The sequence below is a fragment of the Canis lupus genome, chromosome 37, assembly GCF_048164855.1.
Source record: "Canis lupus baileyi chromosome 37, mCanLup2.hap1, whole genome shotgun sequence".
In the NCBI taxonomy this organism is placed as follows: domain Eukaryota; kingdom Metazoa; phylum Chordata; class Mammalia; order Carnivora; family Canidae; genus Canis; species Canis lupus.
Genome location: NC_132874.1, coordinates 8,731,192 through 8,748,069, shown reverse-complemented (window position 1 = coordinate 8,748,069; position 16,878 = coordinate 8,731,192). Strand labels below are relative to the sequence as shown.

Below are 16,878 nucleotides of genomic sequence, written 5' to 3'. Positions count from 1 at the left end.
CTCAAAGTCAACACATTAATAATCGAAAATTCATTTGCAAAACCTTTTTTGTCATGTAACTTAATGGGAACGATGTCTTATTATACTCAAGGGATCCTCTCACAGTGAAGGGGACAGTGGTATATGAAAGTGGATCCTTGGAGATCATCTTTGAATTCTGTCTACTGCAGAGTCTCAGAAACTATTTCCTCCATGGTACCACTACCAATAAAGAAGGAAAATATCAATATCTACCTTTCCATTCTCTCCCCCTTCTTTCATTCATATCTATCCTTATCAATTTAACCCATGCACAGCCAAACTACTCTGAAAAGAGATAAGCAAGAAACAATTGTGGGCAGAGGACTTTGCCTTTAAGCTTTGTATTCGGGTCTATTTTTTTTAGGCCAAATAAATGTAATATACACACTTGGGGAAATAAATTCTTTTTTTTTCCTATTTTTAACTTGAGAGTCAATCTGAAACCCCGACTCTCCCACTAAGAAAGGGAAGGGAAATGAGTTGAGTTTACATTTACAAAGTGTCTACTATAGGCATAGAGCTTTATAAATGAGAAACCAAGAAAGCAAAGTAATGTGCTCAAGACCACACAGCGAAGAAGCTAGTACTTTAATCTAGGCTGAGGATTTTACAGATGTTGGTACAAGCTCTGAGGTGCAAGCAAAAAAGGAAAGACAACTATTTTGATTAGCTGATGTGAGATACTTGAGTGTGATGATGCTTGACTTGCTTTGCCTGGCGTCACACACAAAACTATTTTGACCTGCAGGGCAAGTGTCCAGATATCTAAATTTAGTTTCAGGATTGAACCTCCTAAACTATCCATCATCCTGGGCAAACTCTCATTCTCAATCATCCATGGATCATAGGTCAGTGTCATAGTTGAGGAACTTGAACATAAGGGTTTGCAATGATGACTGGAGTGGTACTGGGTGAACATCATTGCTTCTTTCCCAGTCAAGGGGACTCCAGTGACAGTGTGAGAAAATATCCAAGACCTTAAGACCTGATAGAGGAGGCATTGTGATCATGGCAACTGTCTTAGTCTAGTCAGGCAGCTGTAACAAAATATTGCAGACTGGGTGGCTTGTAAACAACAGAAATTTAATTCTCATAGTTCTGGAGGCTAGAATTTCAAGATCAGAGTGCCAGCACAGTTGGGTGAGGGTCCTTTTCTGTTCTTTTTTGTGTTGCAGACTTGCCATTGTGTTTTCAAATAGCAGAGGCAGTTCAGGAGCTCTGTGGGCTCCCTTTCCTAAGAGTGCTAACTCTATTCCTGAAGGCTCCACCCTTGTGATCTAAGAACTTCCCAAAGCCCTACATCCTAATACCATCACATTGGCATTAGGATTTCACATATGAATTTTGAGGGGCACAAACCTTCAAATCACAGCAGCAGTGTTCTAGTTTTATCTGTATTTATTCATCTCATTTGAAAAAAAAAACTATGGTGGTTTGCACAGATACAAAAAATATGGTAAGATAACATAAGTCATAAACATAATTGAATAAGAATGATTGAATTCTTATCATTCATCACGTGCCATATACTTTCCTCCAAACAATGTTATTAGCAAGGTATCAATATTGACCTCATCTTATAAATGAGAACAAAGAAAATTAAGGAGGCAAAAGAGCTCACTTGAAGTTAACAGGCTAATCAGTAATGGATGCAGGACTCAAACTAGCTCTGTATGACTCCAAAATTCATGCTAAAACAGAAAGGAAAATAAGAGCAAAATCATGATTTGGAATCAGGAGAGAAATATATACTATGAATTACTATGTACTTGATTTGGGAAAGAACACAAATTGGGCTTTAAACTCTCTATCAGATGGTGAAAAGATGGAAATCTGTCAACCACAACTCTCAATATTGATTCCTAGGATAAAATCAATTATTCTTGACAGTGACCAGTAAGAACATTCTTAGACTCTTTGCACAGAGGACCCTGCACAACTATGTGTATATATGAGCTAATATTCTGAAGATTTTATTCAGTCAGATACTTTACATACTTTTTATCTTTATTTCTTATAATAAGCCTGTGCTTTGAGTACTGTTGTTATCCTCATTTGACACATGAGCAAACTGAGACTCAGAGATGCTAGTCAACATGCCTAAGACACCAGAGTAGTGAGTGAAATGTCAAAATTTAAATTCAGATACCAGATGAGACTTGTAATAATTGCATTATGGTGCCCCCAATGACAATTTTATTAGTAGCCTTAAGTACTTTCATGTGCTATTTTTTTATAGTATCACTAAATATAACCATCACTCCAAAGTACAAGGCAGTTAAAAAAAAAAAGCTATTGAGAGACCATGTAATGGGGTAAGCAGGGAAGTATATAGCTGAGTCCAGGGATAGATTTTAGAGTGTTTAACACATGAGTTCTCAATGTGGGCAATATCATCCACAAGAGGATAATGATTGGTTCTTGGGAGGCAAAAAATTCCTAGATATTACAATAGTTGTGGCCTTCCAAGGGCTGCAACACAAAAATATGTGTGTGTATATATATAGTATATCTCTGGTATTCAAATTTCCCTTGAAGCTTGGCAGGGAAGCAATTGAAGGGGGTGGGATGCCAAAAAAAGGCTCTGTGAGGGGGCCGTTAAAAAAATAAAAAGTTGAGAAATAATGGTTTAGAGAATTAAATGGACATCATGTTCTTTGGATTATCTTCAAAGATATTATTTATCCCACTTGTGGATTTGATAGCTATAGAATATCAGTACATTCCAGATTGTCAACTCCAATCACATGTACAGTTAGTATGTTACCAACTGAATACAAATACTTCTTTCCAAACAGATATACGTGAACTGATGCAGTTGGCATTGTATTGAAAACCGAGTTGATTAACATTGTATTGAAAACCGAGTTGACTAACAGAGCCCCCAATGCCTCTTCTGCTATAAGATGACAAAGTCTATAAACCATGTTATGATTCTGCGTATGATAGATTAAGATTATTTTAAACCTTATAAATACAAATTCTATTCTAAATAGTTTGGCAAAATAATGTTAGTCTAAAAGGTTTCTGCCTAGGGGAAAAAAGAAACCCTCATCTTGTGAAAGAGCTAATATGTACCTTTGAGCAATTTTATTTTTGCCCTTTTTGTATGTGCTTTAAAGTGTTTTACTTGCTTTTAGGACATCTACCAAGGTAATGGCTTCAGATTTAGAAAAATTAAACTATACTCTCTTTTCCAGCAAAAATCAGGTCACAGTTTTGATAGTGTATTAATGACACCTCCAAAAGGATGTAGGGGTGAATTTAACAACTTCCTCCTATCTGGTGTGGAATTTTATCCTACTTACAAGCTAATAAATAAGCCTGCTACAGTTTCATGGATGCTGTCAAAGACACAAGATTCCTGGATCAGAGACAAAGGACTTTATTACTTACAGCAAAGCAAGAAGCATAAGCACCAGCACGTTTGAATCCTTTCCCCCTTGTCCACCGTGTCTCACAGGGGTGATGCAGGATTCCACATTGATGCTACATCTGCAATGGCTTTACCTTATAGCCAAGGGACACTGATATTGGGAACCTACTATTTTATAGCAGACAGTAGGCAAGCCTGCTCTTTGTCTCAGAAGGAGGCATTATTGCATTCCCTAAGGTTGCTCACTACAAACACAACATTGAGAAATGGCAGGTAAAGAGCAATTAGGGCCTCAAATTCTTTTCATACTCAGCAACACACTAGAAGCAAAAGACACCTAGGGAGTAGCGTCTCCAATCTCTCTCACCTTGAGATCTCCATAGCCTCAGTTCAATGGGATGTGCTTCTTCCAAAGATACTGTAGGTATATTTCATTCTTATACTTAATTCCTCGTTCCAGTTCCTTTATTTCCTCTGGGACTTCTCTGAGTTAGGCAGAGGAACACTCTGAAAAGAGTAAGCTGCTATAATTACCCACTTTGCTATGGTATTTATTCATTGCCTAAATATAAACTAAATTATTCATCTTGTAAAAGATGCTAGCAAAGTTGAGAAAGCAATCATCAACTATATTTGAGTTGCATCAAAATTTAGGAGTACTAAAAGATTAGATAGAAACATGTTTTCAAATTAACTTTTTAATATTGTAAAGAGAATCTCTAATTGCATGGGAAGTTAGATAAGGTAAATTCTAAGCTCTAGAATCTGTGTTTATTTGATGTTATGAAGGGTCACTACCTAATTTAAACTCACAGATATCTGTTATTGTTCTTACCTACTCAGTTTTTTGAAAAATCATAATGTTACTCAGGAGGAAGTATTTGGTGACACTAGATTAATATTATCAAAATGATCTTGTTTATCATATCTTAATACCCTCTTCCACAAGTAGAACAACTTCTAATAGCCCTCTTTTCCTACCAAACACTAGCAATTCCCATATATTCAATTTTATTTTAAAAGAGATTTACTAACGGTTTAAACATAAATAACTAGCAAAACAACCAGAAAGAATTATTATCTCTATGAAGGAAAGAGGGTGGGAAGGGAGTTGCAATAGATTTTATTTGACCCCTGCAACATCTCTGCACTAAGGCACAGATATTTTATGAGGTGTGTGTTTGAGCCAGAATGGAAAATAGGACTCTTGGATCCTAGGAGAATTTCTGTTTAATTTAAAATATGTAAGCCTGTTGCTGAAGACTTATTTTAAAGCAACACTCTTTGTGGTTCTTGTGTTTCTAGTATGATCTCTTTGCACCCTGCCAGGTATAGATAAGTTCTTGTGAAATCAGATCAAATACTTGGCTTTATTCAGTCTGAGTTTTACAGACACAGTTTTATGTAGAAGTTTGCTTTCGCTTCTGCAATTGAAGTTTTGTATTCTTTTCTTGATTTTGTAACTACACTGAGCTCTTGTTTAGAAATTATCTGTGGTCAACAACCCAAGGATTTTAGCACCGAGACACATCAGACTCATAAAACAGGTGGAGCCAAACACCTGAATCCCTTAGACTGAAAAAATAAAGACAAAGAGAAGGTGGTTAAGTTAAAGCTGCCTTGAGGCACCAGAAAGTTATGGGTTGGTGGGTTTTATAAGACTACTTACTATGCTATTCAATTAAAAAAGAGAGAGCAGTTACCATGGCAACAACACATCTAATGGGGCTTATGCTACCTCTGAGACACAAAACACCTTCTTCCAGGGACACATTGACCAATACAGCCTGTTATGGGAAGTTTTATGTCTAATGTTAGTCTTGCAGGAGGAAAAACACATTTCAATAATATGAGGAACATACATACAACGCGTAATCTTCATTGGCAATATTCATTTATCATAAAACAGACATAACTCATTTTTTCTTCTTTAATATTTTTAAAAATTCTATTGTTTTGCTGAACTTCTGTGAAAATGAGACCCATTTAAGAATAACAAGCATGGAGTTCAGCTGACATATAGATATGGGCTGATTTTCAACTCTTTCCTGACAGCCACTAAATTTATATAATTTTTTATTGAAACAACACTTTGACTTTGTTACTGTTAATATAGAAATTCAGGTATTACCTGTGTTTGAGTAAACTAGATTGTAATTGTTGGCCAGAAAAACAGATAAGTTCCTGTTCATTTAAAACAAAACAGAACAAAACAAAAAGCTCTTGTATAAAATAAAACAACAAAATAGTTGTGTGAAGTAGTAGAGAAGATAGCCCTCTAATAATCTCATGGACTAATTAAATATCAAAGAGAATATGAATGCAAAACAAACATTATTTTAGTGTAGAAGAGATTGCTGTCCCCCTATCTTCTCTAAGACAAATTTCAAAAAACTAAATGATACGCAACCCTAATATTGCTTTAAACAACTACCAATAAATGTACCAATAAATATTTTCTTTTTTTTAATGGTTTTAGATCATTTTTAGCAAAGAAATCCACATAACGACTTTCCTTCTGGTTGTCCAGACATTGGAGTATTGCACTCACATCTACTGTATATACTATGTACTAAACACCTTTCTTGCTCCATATAAAGGACTACATTTAAGTATTTACCATTTACATCTTCCCTACTTCTGAAAACAGGGCTTAATGTGGTTGTTGCATGGATACTAAGATGTTATTAGTGAAACTTGGTTTCTGGTCCAACGTTTTAATGATTGCTCAGAACTCTATATATAGACTGTCATCAATGTCAAAATTAATTTTGAATTCAAAGTTTGTTGGAAAGTAAATTTTTTGTTACTTGGACTACAGACCACATTTTCATACAGAAACAAGGTAATAAATACAGTTTAGGCTCCCTGGAAGACTCATAAAGCCCATTTGATCTAGGATATAACAAAACTGCTTTAGACTTGCAATAAAATATAATTGGCTATACTATATGTGAAATCAAAACATAAAGCCAAAGAATAAATCATTTTTATTACAGATGCTAATACTCGAGAAATTATATTTTATTTCGAGAAAATAATAGATTAATTAGAACTTTTCAGAACTTTGCAGGAAATCTTAGAGCTCTTTCAAAAATGTATTTATTCAATAATTATTCAGGAAGCACCTACTTTAAGCCAGTATTGCTCTGAGAACTACAGAAGTAAACAAGGTAAGGTTCCTCAAACTTCATTACAGTGGTGGAAGTAAACAATACACAAGTGAACAATAATGAAAATAAACAAACAAAAAACAATTTTGCATTGTCACATGCATTACAAAGTTAATAAACTATATGCTATGACAGAGAATAACTGGGGGTCACTTAAGATAGAGACATAACATGGGGAGCAGAGAGATAATTATTGAATTGATGCTTAAAAGAAGAAATGTAGGAGATAAGCTATGAGAATTGTGAAGAGAAGGAATAATAATGTAAAGAACCTTAGGAGAAAAGAAGCCAGCATGGCTGGTGCTGGATAAGGAGGGGGGTAATAACCAGATCAAAGAGGGTTCTGTAGGCCATGGTAAGTAGTTTATGATGAGCACAATGAGAAGCTACCAAAGCTCTGGTACAAAGCCTTTCAGCAGGGCAGTAATACTACCAGAATGCAAGGCCACTTCTTACTACAGAACATTTACTTGTCTAGCTCCTGACTCATGAAAAAATGTAATGCTTGGATTACTTTTTACTTATTTATCTTTCCCAAGCTATATTTGCTATTCTCAGCTCCTATGCACAACTTTTACATTTTGAAAATGTTAATGTTGGAACCAGGTAGAGAATGGATTGAGTCTTTGCTCTTTCTGCAATCCAGGTTTGATGTTATGGTACAGGCGTGGCTGTGGTGGTAGAGAGAAGTAAAAGGATTCAACATATGTTTCTTAGGAAGCAGGTAGGGTAGAAACTAAAGGTGACTCTCAAATTCATTTCTTTAGTAACCCAAGTGGATGCTAGTGTCACTGATAGAAAGTTAGAATTCAGAAAGATGGCTAACTTAATGAGACAGTGTGAGGAGGGCAAACTTTCTATTTAGGAATAAATAATTATGAGATGACTATTATCTTTTAGAGCAAGGATCAGAGAGTCATTCAGATAAATTTGTCTGTAGTTCAATAGAGGATTTATGCAATTTGATATAGCCAGAATTGAGATCTTGTCATGTGTGTGACTAAAGGATAGCAATATAATAATTCCCCAAATAGGAATAATTTTGAGGGTAAAAAGTTACTACTACTACTAATCACTGAGGGACAACTGGCAAAAACTAGAACTGTTCTCAGTGGTCAACCCCCTGATGGAGATAGAGTAAAATTGTTGAACATATTTGAAAGCAAATACTTCTAGTGATGAATAGAAAATCTAAAGAAGGACATGAACCAAAGGATCATGATAGAAAGTCTAAAAGTGGTGAAAATACTACTTTTTGGTGGTGGATTTGATGTGTAGAGCAGTCCAAAAAGTATTGCTTGGGGTCAGAAGGTTTGTGGAAAAAAATAAATAATTTTAAGGTAGGTCTGATGGCTTTCTTTCTAAATTCTTCAACATTTATGGCTACCCTTTTCTTTAATACACACACACACACACACACACACATAGAAAATTAGTACCAATCCTATGCTTATCTCTATGATTTGATCATTTTATTACTAATAGAATGAAGAACATAATGAAATTGAGGGAAAATTGTGGAAAGATCTAGTGAAGAGAAAATTTTAAAAAATTAAGATACAAATATTTTTAAAAGATTTTCTGAATAAAAAAGTTTGTGTAAAGGAAAAAAAAAATTTCCTAGAGAACAACAGGTAGAAATGGGATTAAAATAATATGTATTCAATGAAACATATTTGAAGATACTAGAGATCAACTAAAACCAACAAATGTCATGAGCTAAAATCTCAGAGAAAAGGAATAATTGCTGAATGGAGGTCTATACTCAACAACCTATTTTCCACTTTGTTCATTTGTATGGAGAGGCCTAGAGCCTAAGGAGAAAAGCTCGTGCTTGTGGCAGACTTGCTAGCCTCAAGATACAAAATTAAGCACCCTATGTTCAGGAAAGGGAATCCTGGGGAAGGGAAAACAATAGTGAAACTAGACCTATGTTCTGTATTCAACTTTGTTCTCAAGAAATTTGCCAGTTCCTGAGCTCCATAGGCCAAGGGCAAGAGTTAAGAAATTAAGCAAACGTAGCTGATAAGAGGCTAACAAGCAGACTAAGGATTTACCTGACTCATAGTTCTGAAGAGATAAGACTTGGGATTGAAGTCTGTTCCTGGAGACCACAGTAAAACTGCAGGCTTTTGGTTGAGACTTCCAGAGGGCTCCATTATAGGAATAGAGGCAAATTAGAAACAGCAGAACAGCAGAAAGCTACAGCATAGCCTTGAATGATCTAAATGCCTGATTGTATTAAAATGGTTTTCTCATATCTGTTTGCTGCCAGAAGGTGATTAACTTCTCTCTGGAGAAAGACAACTTCAACCAGAGCACCTATAATTTTTCATATACAATGTTTGGCAGACTATCTGAAATTACTAGGCTTGCCAGTAAACGAGACCAAATGACAGAAAGCCAAGAGAAGATTTACACAATAAAACATATCTGTGATGATACAGATATTGCAGTTATCCAAACCAGATTTCCAAATAACTGTGATTAATATAGTCAATGATCGAGTTTTCTGAAATATGGTAACTATCACAAGAGAATTGAAATATATAATAAAGAATCAGATGGAAATTCCAGAACCAAAACCAAAATAACCTAACAGTGATGATTCAAAATATGAGTTTAACAGTAAGGAAAGTGAGAGAACATTAGTGAACTAAAAGGTATAACAGGAGGGGAGATCCAGATTGTAGTATTCAGAGGAACAAAAAAAATTAAAACACAGAAAATGACATGAAACATATGGAAATTGGTAAATAAGACTAACACAATGTGTATTTGGAATCTCATATGGAGAAGACAGAGACAAAAATGTGGAAAAATATTATTTAGAAAGATATTTTAAAGATTATTTCTAAACGTATGAAACATATCACAGGGCAAAGAAACATGGGATCCGGGTATGCCTGGGTGGCTCAGTCAGTAAAGCGTCCAACTCTTGACTTCAGCTCAAGACATGGTCTCAGGGTCATAGAATTGGGCCCCATATCAGACCCTGTGTTGGGCTCCATGCTTATTAGGGAGTCTGCTTGAGATTCTCTCTTTCCCTCAGCTTCTCCCCTGCAAAAAATAAATAAATCTTAAAGAAACATGGGATCCAAATAGGATGCATGCAAAGAAAATTATAAAATACAGTAGAGTCAAATGGCTGAAAACCAAAGACAAAAAGAAAATTTAAAACAGAGGAAAGGGATGCCTGAGTGGCTCAGCAGTTGAGCGCCTGCCTTTGGCCCAGGGCCTGATCCCAGGGTCCCAGGATCGAGTCCCACATTGGGCTCCCTACAGGGAGCCTGCTTCTCCCTCTGCCTGTGTCTCTGCCTCTCTCTCTCTCTGTCTCTCTCTCTCTGTCTCTCATGAATAAATAAATAAAATCTTAAAAAAAATAAAAACAGAGAAAAATGATACATCAAAGTACTAACAGACTTTTCAACAGGAACAGAGAGGAGTCAGAGGACAATTGTACTCATTTGCTGTGGTTACTGCAACAAAGTACTACAAACTGGCTGACTGAAAGAAACCAGATCGAATTGTATTACAGTTCTGGAGGATAGAAACCTGAACTCCAGGTGTCAGCAGCCATGTTCCCTCTGAAAGTTATAGATGAGTCCTTCCTGAACTTTTCTTGGCTTCTGGTGGTTTTCTGGCAATCTTTGGCATTCTGCGGATTATAGATGGGTCACTCCAATCTCTTATTTCTCCTTTTTATTAAAACACTCCCAGTTATATTGCATTAGAGCTCACCCTAATGATCTCATTCTAATTTGATTAGCTCTATAAAGACCCTATTTCCAAAGTCAGTTCACATCCTAATATGCTAGCAGTTAAGTGTTCAACATACTTTTTTGGAGGACATAAATAATCCTAACAACAATAAGATGCCATCTTCAAAGAGCTGGGGGAAAAAGCGCCCACCTGAAATTTATACCCAGTAAAATATGTGGAAAAATAAAACCCAAGTAAAATTATTCAGAGAATAAAAGTCGAGAGAATTTACTGACAGCACATCTGAAGTAAAGAAATCTTAAAAAGAGTTTTGTTTTGTCTGTTTGTTTGTTTTTTAGGCAGTGGAAAATGACTCCATATGGAAAGCATCTCTATGCAAAAACAAGAGAAACAGAAAGGTGAAGATGTAAGTACATATAAATTAATATTGACTATATAAAACAATAATGAAAATAATATCTCCTGATGTTTAAAGTGCACACTGAATTAAGAGACTAAAAAAACAGTAGCAGAGAAGTTGAAAGATAGTAAAAGAAAATAAACTGTTCTAAAATTCTTACCTTGTGTAGAATGAAGCAAAAGGAAAACAAAGTTTTTTTCTAGTAAGGCATAAATAGGCCTTGTAATTTACAGAATAATCACTAAAAATAATAATTAAAAAAACCCAAAGGTAATATAGGAGAAAAAATGAAACGAAACTGTATAATTAATTTGAAATAAAGGAAAAAAAGAAAAGGAATAAAGAAAATGTTGGGCTAAAAGAAAACAAGTGATAAAATAATAGAAATAAACTTAAATATATACTGATGACTACATTAAAAGAAAATAGAATAAAAATAAATGTAAATAAAAATGAAAGAATGGCGGCAGAGAAAGAATATATGTCACTTATATGGTAAACACTAAGTATAGTGATACATAGATTGAAAATAAAAGGATGTAAAGAACATATCCTACAAACATTAAATTTTATAAAGCTATGATAATATCAGACAGACTTTAAAGCAATAAATATTACTAACATTATCATTTAAATAAATTTAAAAGAAATAAGATTCTAAATTCATATGCACCTAAAATATACAAAATACATAAAGAAAAACAGAGAAATAAAAGGAGATATAGACAAATAGAGGAAGATTTTAATAGAAATTCTTAATAACTAATAAAATAAGCAGCAGCCAAAAATTAGTAGAGATACTGATAATTAGCCAATAGAATTAATATACCTGACCTAATGGAAACATATAAAACACTGTACAATATAAGTGCAGAATACATATTCTTTTCAAGTAGATATGGAGCATCAATAAAAACAGATCATACATTGGAGCATAAAATAGTTCTCAACAAATTGTATAATATTAGAGCCATGCAGAATATGTTCTCTATACCAAATGCTATCAAAGCAGAACTAAATAGGAAAAGATAACTATAATATCTCAAAATATTTCAAAAGTAATCAACATACTTCCAAATATTCCATGATTCAAAAAGGAAATCACGATATTAATTTAAAATATTTAAAAAATCAAAAACAGCAAAAGAAAAAGACTTATCACATACAACAGATATTAAATAACATTAATAGCATTATTTCTCACCGGAAAAGCAGAGAGGCCATTAGGCAGTGGAATGACATTTCAGAGGTTTGAAGAAAAAGATACAAACCTTTTAACCAACTATTGTATATCCAACAAGACAATTTTTTTAAAATAAAGAAAAAAAGACATAAAGACATTCCCAGGTAAATAAAAATAGAATTTGCTGCTAGCAGAATTGTTCTCCAGGAAATACTGTAAAAAGTTCTTCAAAGTGAAATGAAAAGACACTAGACAGTAACTAGAACACATGAAAAAATAAACAGCAACAGTAAAGGTATCAATATATGGAAATATAAAATAAAAGATAATACATTTTGTTTGTAACCCCCTTTTTTCTATCATCTGATTTAAAAGACAACTGCATAAATAAAAAATAATACATCTATTTTGATGAGTACACAGTCCCTAAAGAGACATAATTTATGACAATAACAGCATTAAAGAAGAAGGGAAGGGAGCTTTATAGAAGCAAGTTTTTATATACTATTAAGATTGAGTTGGTATTAATCCAAACTACACTGTTATAATTTAAGATGTTAATAGTAATCCCCAGGGCACCACTGAAAAAATAATTTTAAAATTATATACTTATAAAAATACAAGGGAATACAAAGGAACAGAAAAAATTAAAACTTTTGTACTTCAAAGGACACTATCGATAAGGCAAAAAGAAGACACTGGGATAAAATATTTGTAAATCATATATCTGAGCAGGGCCTAATATCTAAAATATATAAAGAACTCTTACAACTCAATAAAAAGCCAATTTTAAAAGTGGACAAAGGATGTGAATAGACAGTTTTACAACTAAGATATACGGATGGCCAATGAAAAATACTAAATATCATTAGTTATACAGAAATGCAAATCATAACCAAAATGCACCACCACTTCATATGAACTGGGATGGTTATAATCTTAAACAAACAAAACACAAATATAGTGATGATGGGAAGTTATTAGAGGCTTCATGCATTGCTGGTAGGAATGTAAAGTGATGTAACCACTGTGGAAAGTTATTTGTCAGTTCCTTAAAAACATTAATCACAGAGTGATCATGGGACCCAGAAATCCCAATTGTAGGTATGTACCCAGAAAAATTGAAAATAGATGTTCCCAGAAAAACTTGCCATGTTTAATAGCAGAATTATCCATAATAGCTTGAAATGGAAACTACTCAAATGTGTATCAACTGATGAATGAAGAAACAAAACGTATAATCATATAATGGAATATATACTTAACCCTAAAAGAATGGTGCACCTACATGTGCTATGACACGGATAGACCTTGAAAACACTATGCTAAGTGAAACAACTTGGCACTCAAAATCATACAGTGTATGATTTCATTTATTTGAAATGTCCAGTTTATGCCTGTCGCACCAAAGTAATCACTTAATGTACATCCTTTCATACTCAAAATTGTCCCCATGTGAATGATAAACCACAAGATTATCCTCTCCTTGAATGCAATGTGTGTAGAGTATAAAACATGTCTGATTTACCTGAGGGGGAAGAGTAGCAAAGTTGTTGGGACGGAAGACTAAGCCAAAAACAATCAAAAGAACAGCAACACATTAATAATAATAACAATGACAACAAAATATTGTGGGGATTCTCTTCATTTATAGGGGATAATTGTATATGTGATGATCATGACTTAGGAAGTATCAGGGGGTAAAATTTTCCAAATAATACTAAAGAATCAAAAAAGTAGAAAATGCATTTTATAGCAGTGCTTTAAAATAGTCCGAAGTATTTTTGTTTAGATTGATCACTACTCTTCCAGAATCATTCTATCTGGTCTTTTTTTGTTTTTATCATTAGGCACATTAAAGAGACTTTCTTTGTATGGCTATTTCATTTCTGAAACCAGAAAATACAATATTGACAAGATCATTTGTGGCGATCTCTGTTCTTCTGGGGATTTTAGAAAATAAAACACAATATTTCTTACCTTTCCTATTTCAACAGCTTCCCATATCCAGAAATGCACTATTCATTTTAAATAAAATATGAAAACCTTTCTTAGTTCTATATTACTAAAACAAAACAATTCGAATGTACTTCCATGAGTGAAACTGCATATATGTCTGAAGTGTCCAATTTCATCTGAGAAAATTAACAAAAATGAAAATTTCCTGTGTTGAATATTTAAAAATTTGATGACAATCTAAAATTATCATTTACATTAATGTATTCTAAAATATGAATTATTAAACAAATCATATTGCTATAACAAAAGGCAATCCGAAATACCTGCTTTAGTCTCAAGCATTTTGAATCTTCTTTTTCTCTTTTTCAGCCTAATTTGAACACTACTAAACATGAGAAGGGAATTTTTCTAATTGGAACAGTATATATGTTATGCTTATTTTTTTTTCAAAAAAAGCTACATTTTCACTCTTTTCTATGTTTTCAACATTAGAAAAATATAATTCAGAAAATCCAGAATCTTTAGTATGTCTGGAATCTTCTTTGCAACATCTCCTTATTTTAGAACCTTATATTGCAAAGAGTACTTTGCCCCAGTCAGTGTTTAATACTATCTGTTATATTCCTGGTCATCACAGGAGAGGGTCTGGCCCAAGAAAAAACTGAGTCACACTGCTCAGTGGTGGCTAGTTTGCCAGACATCTTCCAGGAAGGGTGTCTGGAATGATTCCAGAAGCATCCAGGAGCCTCCCTTCATCCCTCCCAGTCATCTAACTAGATAGAAAGACCAACTTCTTTCCCTCAGGAGACAGAGAATTAAGAAGAAATGCCTCTGATATCAAATTTCCTTAAAGCAAGAGGGAAAAAAAGAACAGAAGGCCATTTTGTCAAGTATTTTCAATGTGAGCTCTGCTGGAACAGTGGAAAGCCAGAAGAAAGCACATGAAACAAAAAAGACTGAGTGCCTTTGCATTACATTCAGAGTGAACTTGTCTAAAAACAAGCCTGTAATGAAGAACAGTGTTGGAGGACCGGCACTACTCAACTTTGAGACTTATTATAAAGTCTTGGTGGGCAGCCCTGGTGGCTCAGTGGCTTAGCGACACCTTCAGCCCAGGGTGTGATCCTGGAGACCGGAATCAAGTCCCACGTCAGGATCCCTGCATGGAGCCTGCTTCTCCCTCTGCCTGTGTCTCTGCCTCTCTCTCTGTGTCTCTCATGAATAAATAAATAAAATCTTTAGAAAAATAAAAAATAAAAAAAATAAAGTCTTGGTATTAGGGAAAGAATAGCCAAATAGATCACTGGAAAAAAATGGAGAGCCCAGGACTAAATCCACAAAAAAATAAAACAAATTAAAATAGGAATATAATAAAAGAAAGAATAGAATAAAATAAGGAATCTACACACAGACCCTACACCATTCACGATAATTAAGTCCATATAAATCAGAGACCTAAGGGTAAAGTGAAAAATCTTAAATCTCCTGGAAGTTTATATAGGAGAAAAGCCAGATGCCTTTTTTGAGTTTGGTAATGACATTTTAGGTACAACCTCAAAGGCGTGATCTATGAAAGAAATAATAGGTAAATTGGACTTAAAATTCTGGGCAGCCCCGGTGGCTTAGCGGTTTAGCGCTGCCTTCAGCCCAGGGTGTGATCCTGGAGACTCCCTCTGCCTGTGTCTCTGCCTCTCTCTCTCTCTCTGTCTAATAAATAAATAAAATCTTTAAAAAAAGGGATCCCTGGGTGGCGCAGCGGTTTGGCGCCTGCCTTTGGCCCAGGGCACGATCCTGGAGACACGGGATCGAATCCCACATCAGGCTCCCAGTGCATGGAGCCTGCTTCTCCCTCTGCCTATGTCTCTGCTTCTCTCTCTCTCTCTCTGTGACTATCATAAATAAATAAAAAATTAAAAAAAAAATTCTACCCCCAGGAAAGATTCCATCAGGAAAATGAGAAGACAAACTATGAACAGGGAGAAAATATGTTTAAAAGATATCTCTGATAAAGGACTCTTAACCAAAATATACACAGAACTCTTAAAACTCTACTGCAAAAACAAAAAAACAAAAACAAAAAACCCAACTATACAACCCAAATAAAAAGGGAGCAAAAGATCCGAACAGACACACCAAAAAAGATATACAGATGGCAAATAAGCATATGAAAAGATGCTTCACATCGTATGTCTTTAGTGAATTGCAAATTAAAACAAATTGCAACTACACACCAATTACAATGGTGAAAATCCAAAACACTGATAACATCAAATGCTGGCAAGGATGTAGGGCAACAGAAACTCTCATTCATTGCTAGTGAGAATGCAAAATGGTGTAGCCACTTTGGAAGACAGTTTGGCAGTTTCTTACAAAACTAAACATACTCTTACCATATGATCCAGCAATTATGGTCCTTGGTATTTACCCAAATGAGCTGAAAAATTATGCCCACACAAAAACCTGCACACAGATGTTTATAGCAGCTTTCTTCACAATTGCCTAAACCTGGACGCAACCAAGAAATCCTTCTGTAGGTGAATGGATACGTAAACTGCAGTCCATACAGACAATGGAGTATTATTATAGCTAAATATTATAGCTATTGTAACGAAAGAGAAATGAGCCATGAAAAGACATTCAGGAAACTTAAATGTATATTTAAGTAAAGAATGTAAAAGAAGCCAATCTGAAAAGGCTACAGACTATCTATGATTCTAACTATATGGCATTCTGGAAAAGGCAGAGCTGTACAGTACAAAGATCGGTGGGGGTGGAAGGGTGGGGATAACCAAGTAGAGCACAGAGGATTTTTTTAGGCCATGAAACTACCCAGTACGATACTACAGTGGTATATACACGTGTCGTTATGCATTTGTCAAAACCCAAAGAATGTACAATAGGACAAATGAACTGTAGTGTAAATGATGGAGCAATAATGATGTCTCGGTGTAGGCTTGTGCGTGGACTTTAACAAATGCCCACTGTGCTTTGGTGTGTGGGTAGCTGGGGAGGCTGTGGGTCAGGGAGCAACTGGGAATTCTGT

General features: G+C 34.7%; 1 long non-coding RNA gene across 1 annotated transcript in view; it reads left to right on the top strand.

The window, feature by feature from the left end:
• The window catches only part of LOC140626189 (uncharacterized), a 72,446-nt gene that overhangs the window by 32,080 nt on the left and 23,488 nt on the right, over positions 1 to 16,878 (top strand). The window contains exon 2 of the long non-coding RNA XR_012025389.1: positions 10,632 to 10,699. This is a non-coding gene — a long non-coding RNA (uncharacterized lncRNA). The remainder of the gene's footprint in view (positions 1 to 10,631; positions 10,700 to 16,878) is intronic.